This window comes from Cebus imitator, unplaced genomic scaffold, assembly GCF_001604975.1.
Source record: "Cebus imitator isolate Cc_AM_T3 unplaced genomic scaffold, Cebus_imitator-1.0 Scaffold30, whole genome shotgun sequence".
In the NCBI taxonomy this organism is placed as follows: domain Eukaryota; kingdom Metazoa; phylum Chordata; class Mammalia; order Primates; family Cebidae; genus Cebus; species Cebus imitator.
In genome coordinates, this window is record NW_016107345.1 from 7,194,191 (window position 1) to 7,205,421 (window position 11,231).

The following is an 11,231-nucleotide window of genomic DNA, read 5'->3' on the forward strand; positions in this document are numbered from 1 at the left end:
ACCGGGTTTCACCATGTTAGCCAGGCTGGTCTTGAACTCCTGACCTCAAGTTATTCACCTACCACCTACCTCCTGACCTTGAACTTGACATCAAGTTATTCACTCAGCCTCCCAAACTGCTGTGATTACAGGCATGAGCCACCATGCCCAGCCTTGAAGAAGAAACTCCTGAATGATGACAAAGCCAATGATGAAAGTGAGATTGAAATTTTAAAAACTTTTAAAACAAACAAATGCAGCATACCAAATCCCCTGACCTAGACAAAAGTAGTGCTAAGAGGTAAGTTTATAACATTAGAATGCTTATAGCAAAAGAATAGAAAGATCATAAATTAACCTCATGGTTTACCTCAAAGAACTAAAAAAAAGAAAACCAAACTAAAACAAACCCCAAACTAGCAGAAGAATAGAAATAACAAAGATCAGAGTAGAACTAAACTAGATTGAGAACATTAGAACAATACAAAGTATCAACAAAATGAAAAGTTATACCTTGAAAAGATGAGCAACACTGATGGAGTGCTGGCTACAGAAACAAGAAAAAAGAAAGAAGATACAAATTAATGTAATCAGAAACAAAAAAAGAGAGACTGATGTGAACAGCCATATGCTCTCAATCTAGAAAATCTGTAAGAAATGGATTAATTCCTAGACACGTACAACTTCCCACTTTTGAACAAGAAAAAGATGTAACTCTTGAACAGAATAACAACAAATAGTGAGATTAAATCAGTAATAAAATATATGTCCCAAAACAACAACAAAAATATCCCAGGACCAGATGTATTCTACCAAATTTACAAAGAAGAACTGATGCCATTCCTCCCACAACTTAACACAAAAGTCAAGATGAAGGGAATCCTCCCTAATTCATTCTTCAAAGCCAGTCAGCCTGATACCAAAGCTGGGCATTGACATAACAAAAAGAGCGCAAGAGAGAGAAAGAGAGAGAAAACTACAAACCAATACCTCTGGTAAACTAAGATGTTAAAATCCTCAACAAAATACTAGCGAACCAATTCCAATACCGCATTCAAACAAAATTTACCATAATCAATTGGGCTTCATTCTAGGTTTGCAAGGATAGTTCAACACATATAAACCAATATATAATTGATTTTTTAAATTAAATTACAATTAAAAGCATAAATTTAAAAACAAAAACCATATAATCATCTTAATTAGTGAAGGAAAAGCATTTGATAAAATTCAGTATCCCATCATGATAAAAACATTCAACAGAATAGGTATAACAGGAAAATATCTAAAAATAATAAGAGCCATCTATGACAACCCACAGCAAACAACATACTGAATGGACAAAAGCTGGTGCATTCCCCTTAAAGACTGGATCAAGACAGGGATATCTACGCTTGCCACTCCTATTCGATATATTACTGGAAGTCAGAGCCAGAACAATCAAGCAAGATAAAGAAATCAAAGGTAATTAAATTAGAAAAGAGGAAGTCAAATTATTTGTTTGCTGATGACATGACACTATACATAGAAAACCCTAAAGACTTCTCCAAAAGACTCTTAGATTTGATAAATTAATTCCGTAAAAGTTTCGGGATAGAAAATCAATGTATAAAAATCAGCAGTATTTTCTTTCTTTTCTGCCCACTGTTTAATGAGGTTATTTGTTTTTTGTTTGTTGAATTAAGTTTCTTACAAATCCTGGATATTATACCTTTATTAGACACATAGGTTGTGAATATTTTCTCCTATTCTATTGGTTACCTGTTTACTCTATTGATAGTTTCTTTTGCTGTTCAGAAGCTCTTTACTTTAGGTCTCACTTGCTAAGTTTTGCTTTTATTGCAGACTTAGCCATAAACTCCTTCCTAAGGTCAATGTCCAGAAGGGCGTTCCCAGGTTTTCTTCTAGGATTCATATAACTTGAGGTCTTACCTTTAAAACCTTAATCCACTTTGAGTTAATTTTTGTGCATAGTGAAAGGCAGGAGTTCAGTTTCACTCTCCTGTATATGGCTAGCCAGCTTTCTTAGCACCATTTGTTGAATGTGGAGTCCTTTCCCCATTGCTTATTTTTGTGGACTCTCAAAGATTAGGTGGTTGCAGGTGTGTGGCTTTATTTCTGGGTTCTCTGTTCTGTTCCACTGGTCTATGTGTCTGTTTTTTTTAACACTACCATGCTGTTTTGGTTACTGTAGCCTGATAGTATTGTTTGAAGTTGGGCAATGTGACACCTACAGCTTTGTTCTTTTTGTTTAGGACTGCTTTGGCAATGTGTGTGTGTGTGTGTGTGTGTGTGTGTGTGTGTGTGTGTGTGTGTGTTTTCTTATGTATTTTAGAATAACCTTTTCTAATTCTGTGAAAAAATGACATTTGTAGTTTGATAGGAATAGCATTGAATCTGTCAACTGTTTTGGACAGTATGGCCATTTTTATGATATGAATTCAACCAATCCATGAGCATCAGATGTTTTTCCATTTGTTTGCGACATCTATGATTTCTTTCAGCATTGTTTGATAATCCTCCTTGTAGAGATTCTTAACCTCCTTAGTATTCCTAGGTACTGTTTTTGAGCGTGTGGCTAATGTAAATGAGGTTTTGCACTTGATTTAGCTCTCAGCCTCAACACTGTTGCTGTATAGAAATGTTCCTGATTTTGGGACATTGATTTTGTATACCAAAACTTTACTAATGTTGTTTCATAGCTTCAGGAGCCTTTTGCTAGCATCCTTAGGGTTTTTAAGGTATAGAATTATATCATCAACAAAGATAAATAATTTCACTTACTATTTTCCTACTTAGATGCATTTTATTTATTTCTTTAGCCCAATTGCTCTACAATAGTTAAGGCATCTTTTTGAGCTGAACAATTTACCATTATGTAATGTCTGTCGTTGTTCTTTTTTACTGTTGTTGGTTTACAGTTTGTTTTATCTGATGTAAATACTGATCTCTGCTCTTTTTTGCTTTCTGTTTGTGTGGTAGATCTTTCTCAAGCGTGTTCTTTTGAGCTGTGGATGTCATTATGTGTGAGGTGAGTGTCTTGAAGACAGTAGATAGATGGGTCTTGTTTTTTCATTCAAATTTGACACTCTATTCCTTTGAAATGGGACCATTGGACCATTTGCATTCATGGCTAATATTTATATGTGAGATTTGTATTTTATCATGAAGTTGTTAGCTGACTGCTTTGTAGTTTCTATTGTGTGCTTGTTTTATAGGATCAGTGAGCTATGTACTTAAGTGGGTTTTATAATAGCAGGTATCATTCTTCTGTTTCCATGTTAGATTCCCCTAAGGATCTCTTGTAAGGCTGGTCTAATGGTAATTAATTATCCTAGCACTTGCTTTCTTGAAAAAATTTGTATCTTCTTGGCTTATGAAACTTGATTTAGAAAGATACGAAATTCTTGGTTAGAATTTCTTTTTTAAAAAATCCTGAAAATAGGACCCCAATCTTTCTTGGCTTGTAAGGTTTCCGCTAAGAAGTCCACTGTTAGTCTGATGGCTTCCCTTTGAGTATCTTTCAGGTCTTCTCTGGATTTCTTATATCTGAAAATCTACCTTTCCAGAAAGATAGGCAAAATATTTTAAATTGTTTCCTCAAATATTTTTTCCAGGTTTATTATTTTTTTCTCCTTCTCTCTCAGTAATGTCAGTAATTTGTAGGTTAGGTCACATGATCTATAATCCCATATTTTTGAAGCCCTTGTGCATTTTTAGATATTCTTTGTCCTTTTTTTCTTTTCTGATTGAGTTAGTTAAAAGACCACTCTTCAAACTCTGAAATTCTTTCTTCTACTCTGTCTAGTCTTTCAAATATGTTTTGAAATTCCTTAAATTAATTTTTCAATTCCAGAAACAATGATTGATTTCTTTTTAAGATGTTTATTTTTTCTTTCATTTACTGGGTTGCTTTAGATGTTTCTTTGCATTGTTTTGCACCTTGTATTGAATTTCATTGAGCTTCCTTGCAGTTCATGCTTTGATTTCTTTATCTGTCATTCCTGAGTTTCCATTTTATTTAGAAACCTTGTTGGAAAGCTAATGTGATCATTTGGTGTCATTACATTCAGATTTTTCATACTTCAGAATTTTTGTGCTGGTTCCTTCTCATCTGGAGATGCTGGCACATCTAATTTTTGTAATTATTTTCATGCGGATAGGATTTTCTCTTTCCTTTTTCTCCCTATATTATTATTATTTCCTTCCCTTTCCTTCACCCCTTTGAGAGTGTGACACTAGGGAATGTTGACTAAGGACTTTTTGGCTTTGCTTCTAAAACCCTATGTTCTTCTGTCAGCAGGTTTTATATTAGGGTGTGTATTTTTAAACTTGCAACCTGTAGATGACACTTATGGATAAGAGCCAGCTGCGGCCAACACAGTTGGGTACATTTGTGATCCTTGTTTACAGGGAGAAGTTCTCTTTTCCCTCAAGCAATGGGCTGATCCATAGAGTGCACAGTGGTCTGAATTCCCTGATCAACTTTGGCAGGATGTGAGGGCAAGATGGATGGGGCCAAGCCAGGCAGCCCTGCCTTCAGGTCCACTAGTGAAAGGCTCAAGCACCAATGCTGAGAAAGAATCCAGTGGGTGGCTACCAAGTACCCAGGGGCTTGTATGCATAGACATGGAGCTGGGAAACCTCTTTGGCCCCAAGGTTTTTGCATGAAGGTGGGGGGTTTTCTAACCTTCTAATCCAGGAGACTGGGTGCTCCAGACATCTGGAGATCTGCCTGGGCATGGTGTGTAGAGGGCCTCACGGCATCACAATCTCTGCATAGAAAGGGTGGGGTAGCTCGGACTGCTGATTCAGACAAGCAGGTGCTCTATTTGTCTCCGATTGCCTGTGTATGGAGTGAAGAAGGCCCCTCTGCACCACAATCTCCACATGAGAAGGCTGGGGTTGCTCAGGCTGCTAATCCGTGCAAGCAGGTGCTTTGAATGCCTGGAGATCTGCTTGGTGTGGAACAAAGAGGGTCCCACTCATCATTATCTATGTGCAAAAGGATGGGGTAGCTCAGGATGCTGAACCAGGTGAGTATGTGCTCTGAATGTCTGGAGTTCTGTCTATGAGTGGAAAAAAGAGGGCTATAGCACACCAAAATCTCAGGGGAGCAGGCTAGGGCACCAAGCAATAATGCATGCAGACCAGTTTCAAGTCACTAAACCAGCCCTGTCTGTAAGTCTCATCCCCAAGGAAAAACCATGGCTGTAGCAGCTCTCCTCCTGCCCCAAGACTACAATGAGGGAGAGCACAATTTCAGCACCTACTCTTGAGCTGTTTTCCACAATTCTATCTGTGGAGGCCCCTATCCCACTTTAAAGTAGGAACGCCAGTCTCTGCCCTGAGACAAAAATGCCTGTGTGGCATGCTGCTGTGTCACCAAAGATGGACTGACTTTGTACTTGCACTTGCATGGATTAAAAATGGTATCCTGCTCTTGGTCCCAAGTCTGGGAAAATGCCTGCAGCTTTTTGCCAGTGTCTTTCCCTTTCTACATCTCCAAGCATCCCCACAAGTTAGCGCCAGGGCTTGAGAGAAACAAAGTACTCTCCCTTCTTTCCTGGCCTGGGTTGCTCTGATCCCCAGTATGAAGGAGGGTCAAAGAGGGAAGCTTTCTGTCCCATTCACATACTGGGGCCTCCCTCACATTTATCAGCTGGATGCCATCATTGGAGCCATTTGCCCACATTCTTTCTCTTCTCTGGGATCTGGAGTTTCCATCACAATTTTTGTGGGTTCCCTTTTCTTTTGTGAATTAAAGTTAACAGAGTTGATCTTTATGCATATTTTTCTTCTTGAATTAAAGCTCACAGAATTGATCTTATGAAAAATATATTTTGCTATTTCCAGGTGTCTGAGGCATACTAAAAGCCTCTAATCTCCCAGCCTGGGGGAAAAAAAAAACAAAACTAAAAATGAAAATGTGAGCTTTTAAGTGAGCTTTTATTGACTTATAACATAGATTTGTATACTTCACAAAGAGTAAACATATCTATGTAAGATTCCTAGAAAAGTAATAGATTTATGTGAGACTCCTCCATTTTACTCCATTTAGTAGTAGTTTGTTTATCCTTATTGCAGAATACTATTCCATTACATAAACATATCTAGTTTATTCATCAATTCTGCTATCAACAAGTGTGATTGTTCTTTTCACATTTTGACTATGATCAGTAACTCCTGCTATGAACATTTTTGTACAAACAAATATGTTTTCCTCATGGGTGTATAACTAGAAATAAAATTGCTAAATTGCTAGATTGTAGGGTATCTGTATGTTCAACTTTAATACATAATATCAAAATATTTTTAAAGTTGTTCTACCAGTTTGCATTCCTATATCATACTCTTTAGCCAACACTAATGATTGTTAGATTTTTTGTTTGTTTGTTTTAGCCATCTCGGGGTTTTAACTTTTATTCCTCTACTGATAGGTTTATTAGTCATGTAATTATTCACTGCTATAAAGTGTCTGTTCAAATATTTTGCCTTTTTTTTTTTTGTTATGTTGTCGTTCCCTTGTAAATTTGTAGGATTTTTGTGTATTCTGGATAAGTGCTCTTATCGTATGTAAGTATTAAAAGTTTTATTCTCTTCAGAGAATTACCTATTTTTGCACTAAATGGTAGTTTCTATAAACAAGTTTCAATTTTAATGCAGTCTATTTTACTCATTTTTCCCAATAAACTTGGATATGTTAACCTTATTTGTGCTCTGTTTAAAAAATCTTTTCCATCCAATAGTCATGAAGATTTTCTCCAAGAAGCTTTTTATGTTTAGAAAACACTTGGATTCAATTTTCATGTATGATGTGAATAACAGGTCGAAATTCTTTTCTCTCATGCAAATAACCAACCACTCTTTCTCTCAATGTACTTCAGTAATATATTTCTCATAATTCAAATAATGTACATTTGTGCACATCTTTCTCAATTCAGATAATGTACATATTTGTACATTATTGTGCACATCTTTCTCAATTCAAATAATATGCATTTGTGTACATCTTTCTCATAATTCAAACGATGCACTGTTTCCGGATTCTTTTTTATTTTGATGGTTAATTTTCTTTTTTTTGAGACAGGGTCTCACTCTGTCTCTCAGTCTAAAGTGCAGTGGCACAATTACGGCTCATTGTAACCTCAACCTCCTGGACTGATACAATGTTCCCACCTCTGCCTCCCAAGTGGCTGGGACTACAGGTGTCTGTCACCACACCCAGCTAATTCTAAAATGTTTTTTGCATAGATGAGGTCTCACCATGTTGCCCAGGCTGGTCTTCAACACCTGGACTCAAGCAATCCTCCTGTGTTGGCCTCCCAAATTGCTGTGATTGCAGGCAGGAGTCATCACGCCTGACTTATAGTAATGATTAATTTTAAGACCTTTTCACAAATACCAAGCTGTCTTAATTAATGTAACTTCATAATAAGTCTTTTTTTAATTAATTTTTTTTTAATTTTAAAAATGGGGTTTCACCATGATGGCCAGCTGATCTTGAACCACTGACCTCAGGTGATCCACCCACCTCAGCCTCCCAAAGTGCTAGGACTACAGGTGTGAGCCACCGTGCCCAGCCATAATAAGTCTTTATTTTTGGAAGTGCTGGTCTCTGTTTCCTTTTTATCTTCAAGATTTGCCTGGCTTTTTTGGCTTTTTCAGTTCCGCAAAGTATTTTTTATATATGCACACATCCTCATGGGATTTTGTTTAACATTTCGGTACATATTTCATATACACTTGAAAACGTGTATTTCTGTTGTTACTGTCTATATGGGTCAGCTAGGTCAATTTGGTTAATATCATTCAAATATTCTATAACTGTTTGTCCTATCAGGGACTATCAGGTACTATCAAATGTAATTATGATTTCCTCTACTTCTCTTTTTAATTTTGTTCGTTTTTGCTTCACATGTTTTAAGGCCATGCTATTAAGTGTATGCAAATTTAGAATTTTTAATCTTTTTATTGAATTGATTATTTTATTTACTTATTTATTTTTTGTGAGACTCATTTTTGCTCTGTCACCCAGGCTGGAGTGCAGTGGCACTATCTCGACTCACTGCAACCTCCGCCTCCTGGGTTCAAGTGAGTTTCCTGCCTCAGCCTTCGGAGTAGCTGGGACTATAGGCACGAACTACCATGCCTGGGTAATATTTGTGTTTTTAGTAGAGATGAGTTTTCACCATGTTGGTCAGGCGGGTCTCAAACTCCTAACCTTGTGATCTACCTGCCTCAGCCTTCCAAAGCACTGGAATTACAGGCGTGAGCCACCGCAACTGGCCTGAATTGATTCTTATGATTATAAAATGCCCCCTTTATTCTCCAATAATACAGTCTTAAAGTCTTTTTCTGATGTTTTATATTTTAATGTTATTATATTTGGTTAGTGTGTACATAACATATATTTTTATATTCTTTATTTTCATTATTTATGTGATTTTATGTAAAATTATATATTTTATAAGCAATACATGTGTGTTTCTATACATATGTGTGTATATATACATAACATATAAATACACGCAGACACACAGATATATAAACACAAATATATATATGTATATATATTTAGTAGCCTGATAATCATACACTTTTGTTGAGGCACCTCTTCCACTCACATTTAAGGTAATTTTAAATATATTTGGGTTTAAATCTACCATGTAATTATTGTTTTTTGTCTGTTGTTACGTTTGTTCTTCATTGTTTTTCTCTTTTCTTGTCTTGTTTTTGATAAAGCATGTTTAAAATTTTTTTAAAATTTCTTGCCAGACGCAGTGGCTCATGCCTGTAATCCCAGCACTTCGAGAGGCTGAGGTGGACGGATCATGAGGTCAGAAGTTCGAGACTAGCCTGGTCAACATGATGAAACCTTGTCTCTACTAAAAAGCAAAAATTAGCAGGGTGCAGTTGTGGGTGCTTGTAATCGCAGCTACTTGGGAGGCTGAGGCAGGAGAATTGTTTGAACCCTGGAGGGCAGGGGTTGCAGTGATCCAAGATCACACCACTGCACTGCAGCCTGAGTGACAGAGCAAGACTCTGTCTCAAAATATATGTATATACACATACCTATATATGTGTGTATATATATATACCTACATGTATATGTATGTGTGTATATATATATACACACACGTATATGTATGTATATATATATATATATATATATATACACACACACATATAAAAGCTTGTTAGCTAATATATATATGTGTATTTATATATTAGCTTATTAGCTTGTTAATAACTCTATTATATTATTTTTCTTTTTAATTATTTTAGAGCTGCATTGTTCAAAACAGTAACTGCTAGCCACATGGAGCTATTTAAATTAAACTCAAGTAAAGGTAAAAATTCAGTTTTTTAATCATTCTAGCCACATTTCAAGTGCTCAATAGCCACATGTGGCTAAGGGTCATTGTTTAGAATAGTGTGGCTTATGGAACATGTCCATCATTGCAAAATTCTATTTAATAGTGCTGCCCTAGGGATGACAACATGCATTTTGTGACTCATTACAGTTTTTATTTTAAGTTAGTATTCTTTCTGTTTCTTGGACAATGTAAGATCAACACAACTTCATTTAAGTCTTTCTTGGTTTTTGAAAGGCTCATAACATTTAGTCATTTAAATATTTTATCTCCATGTGGCATTGTTTTTACATTTAAACAATCAAGGTTTATTCAGAGTTCCTTAAATATTTATCCTTTTTGGTAATCTTCATTCCTCCATGCATAATTGTGTTTCTTTTTGTGACAATTTTTTATCTACCTGAAGTTTTCCCTTTCATATTTCTTTTATTGAAGGACTGCTGGTGATGACCTTTCAAAGTTTATTTTTGCTTGAAAATATATTTGTGTTAGGTTTATTTCCACGTATTGGGGAGGTAAAAATACTAAGTTTGCAATTAGTTTCTTACTGCACTTTAATAATATTACAACATTGTCACATAGATTCTTATCTTCTGCACTCACAAATCCACTCATATTCAAGGGAGGGACTATGGACTGCACTTCCAAATGAAAAAAAATGTCAAAATCATACTGAAAAAGAGCACGTGAAGTAGAATAGGTTGGAGCCATTTTTAGAAAACATAATCTGCCTTGGTACCCTCCTATTATTTTTTCAATTCAATTAGTATTTGTGGTGAGTTCTATCCCTTTCAAAATTCAAAATATAGGTAAACTCATGTCATAGGGGTTTGTTTTACAGACAATTTCATCACACAGGTATTAAACCGGTACTCAGTAGTTAGTTAGTTATCTTTTCTGCTCCTCTCTCTCCACCCAGCCTCTACCCTCAAGTAGACCTGTGTCTGTTGTTCCTTTCCTTGTGTTCATGAGTTCTTATAATTTAGCTCTCACTTATAAGTGAGAACATGCAATACTTGATTTTCTGTCCATGTGCTAGTTTTCTAAGGACAGCAAACTTTCATGTGTACCCATGTACCACAAGTAAAAGTAAAGAAAATAAAAAAAAGGTTTTTAAGTTGAGAGCATTGATGTCTAAAGGAGCTAAGCAAATTTGTACAGGCAGTATGTGACAGAGCTGGGATTAAAATCCAGGTTGACAGACCGTAGAACAAACACAACTTTATGGTATTATTTCTTAAGAATTGTTGTTAAAAATAAAATCTATAAAATACTCATTCTTATCCAAAAATTCCAGGTATTAGTAATTTATACTATCTATATATTTTGGCTCCATATTCCCAGAGGTTTACTAGTTTCATTATTTTTTTCAAAGAAAGAGCTTTTGATTTTTTAATCTTTCTCCATTGTATGTGTTTCTCTCAATATCTGGTTTATATGTATTATTTACTTCCCTCACTATTCTTCTTGCCCCATATAATTCTGACTGGATAATTTCTACTAACCTCTCAGCATACTCATTTTTGCTTTCCCTGGCCACACTTCCCTTGTGGCCACACTTCATAGACGTCAGATGTTTTCCCAAATAGGCCTTTGAACAGATTTCTCCCTCCAAAATATTAACATCATTCATTTTCACACTGCTATAAAGAAATATCTAAGGCTGGGTGTGGTGGCTCATGCCTTTAATTCCATACTTTGGGAGGCCAAGGCGACAGAGATGGTGTCTTGCTCTGTAGCTCTCACTTATAAGCTCTGACTTATAAGTGAGAGCTATATTAAGAAACCAAAGTTTTTCTGAATATATTAATGACATAGAATTATAGGTAATAAATTATGAGGTTGGTGTTAAGGATATTGCGGTTTTTGCCATTA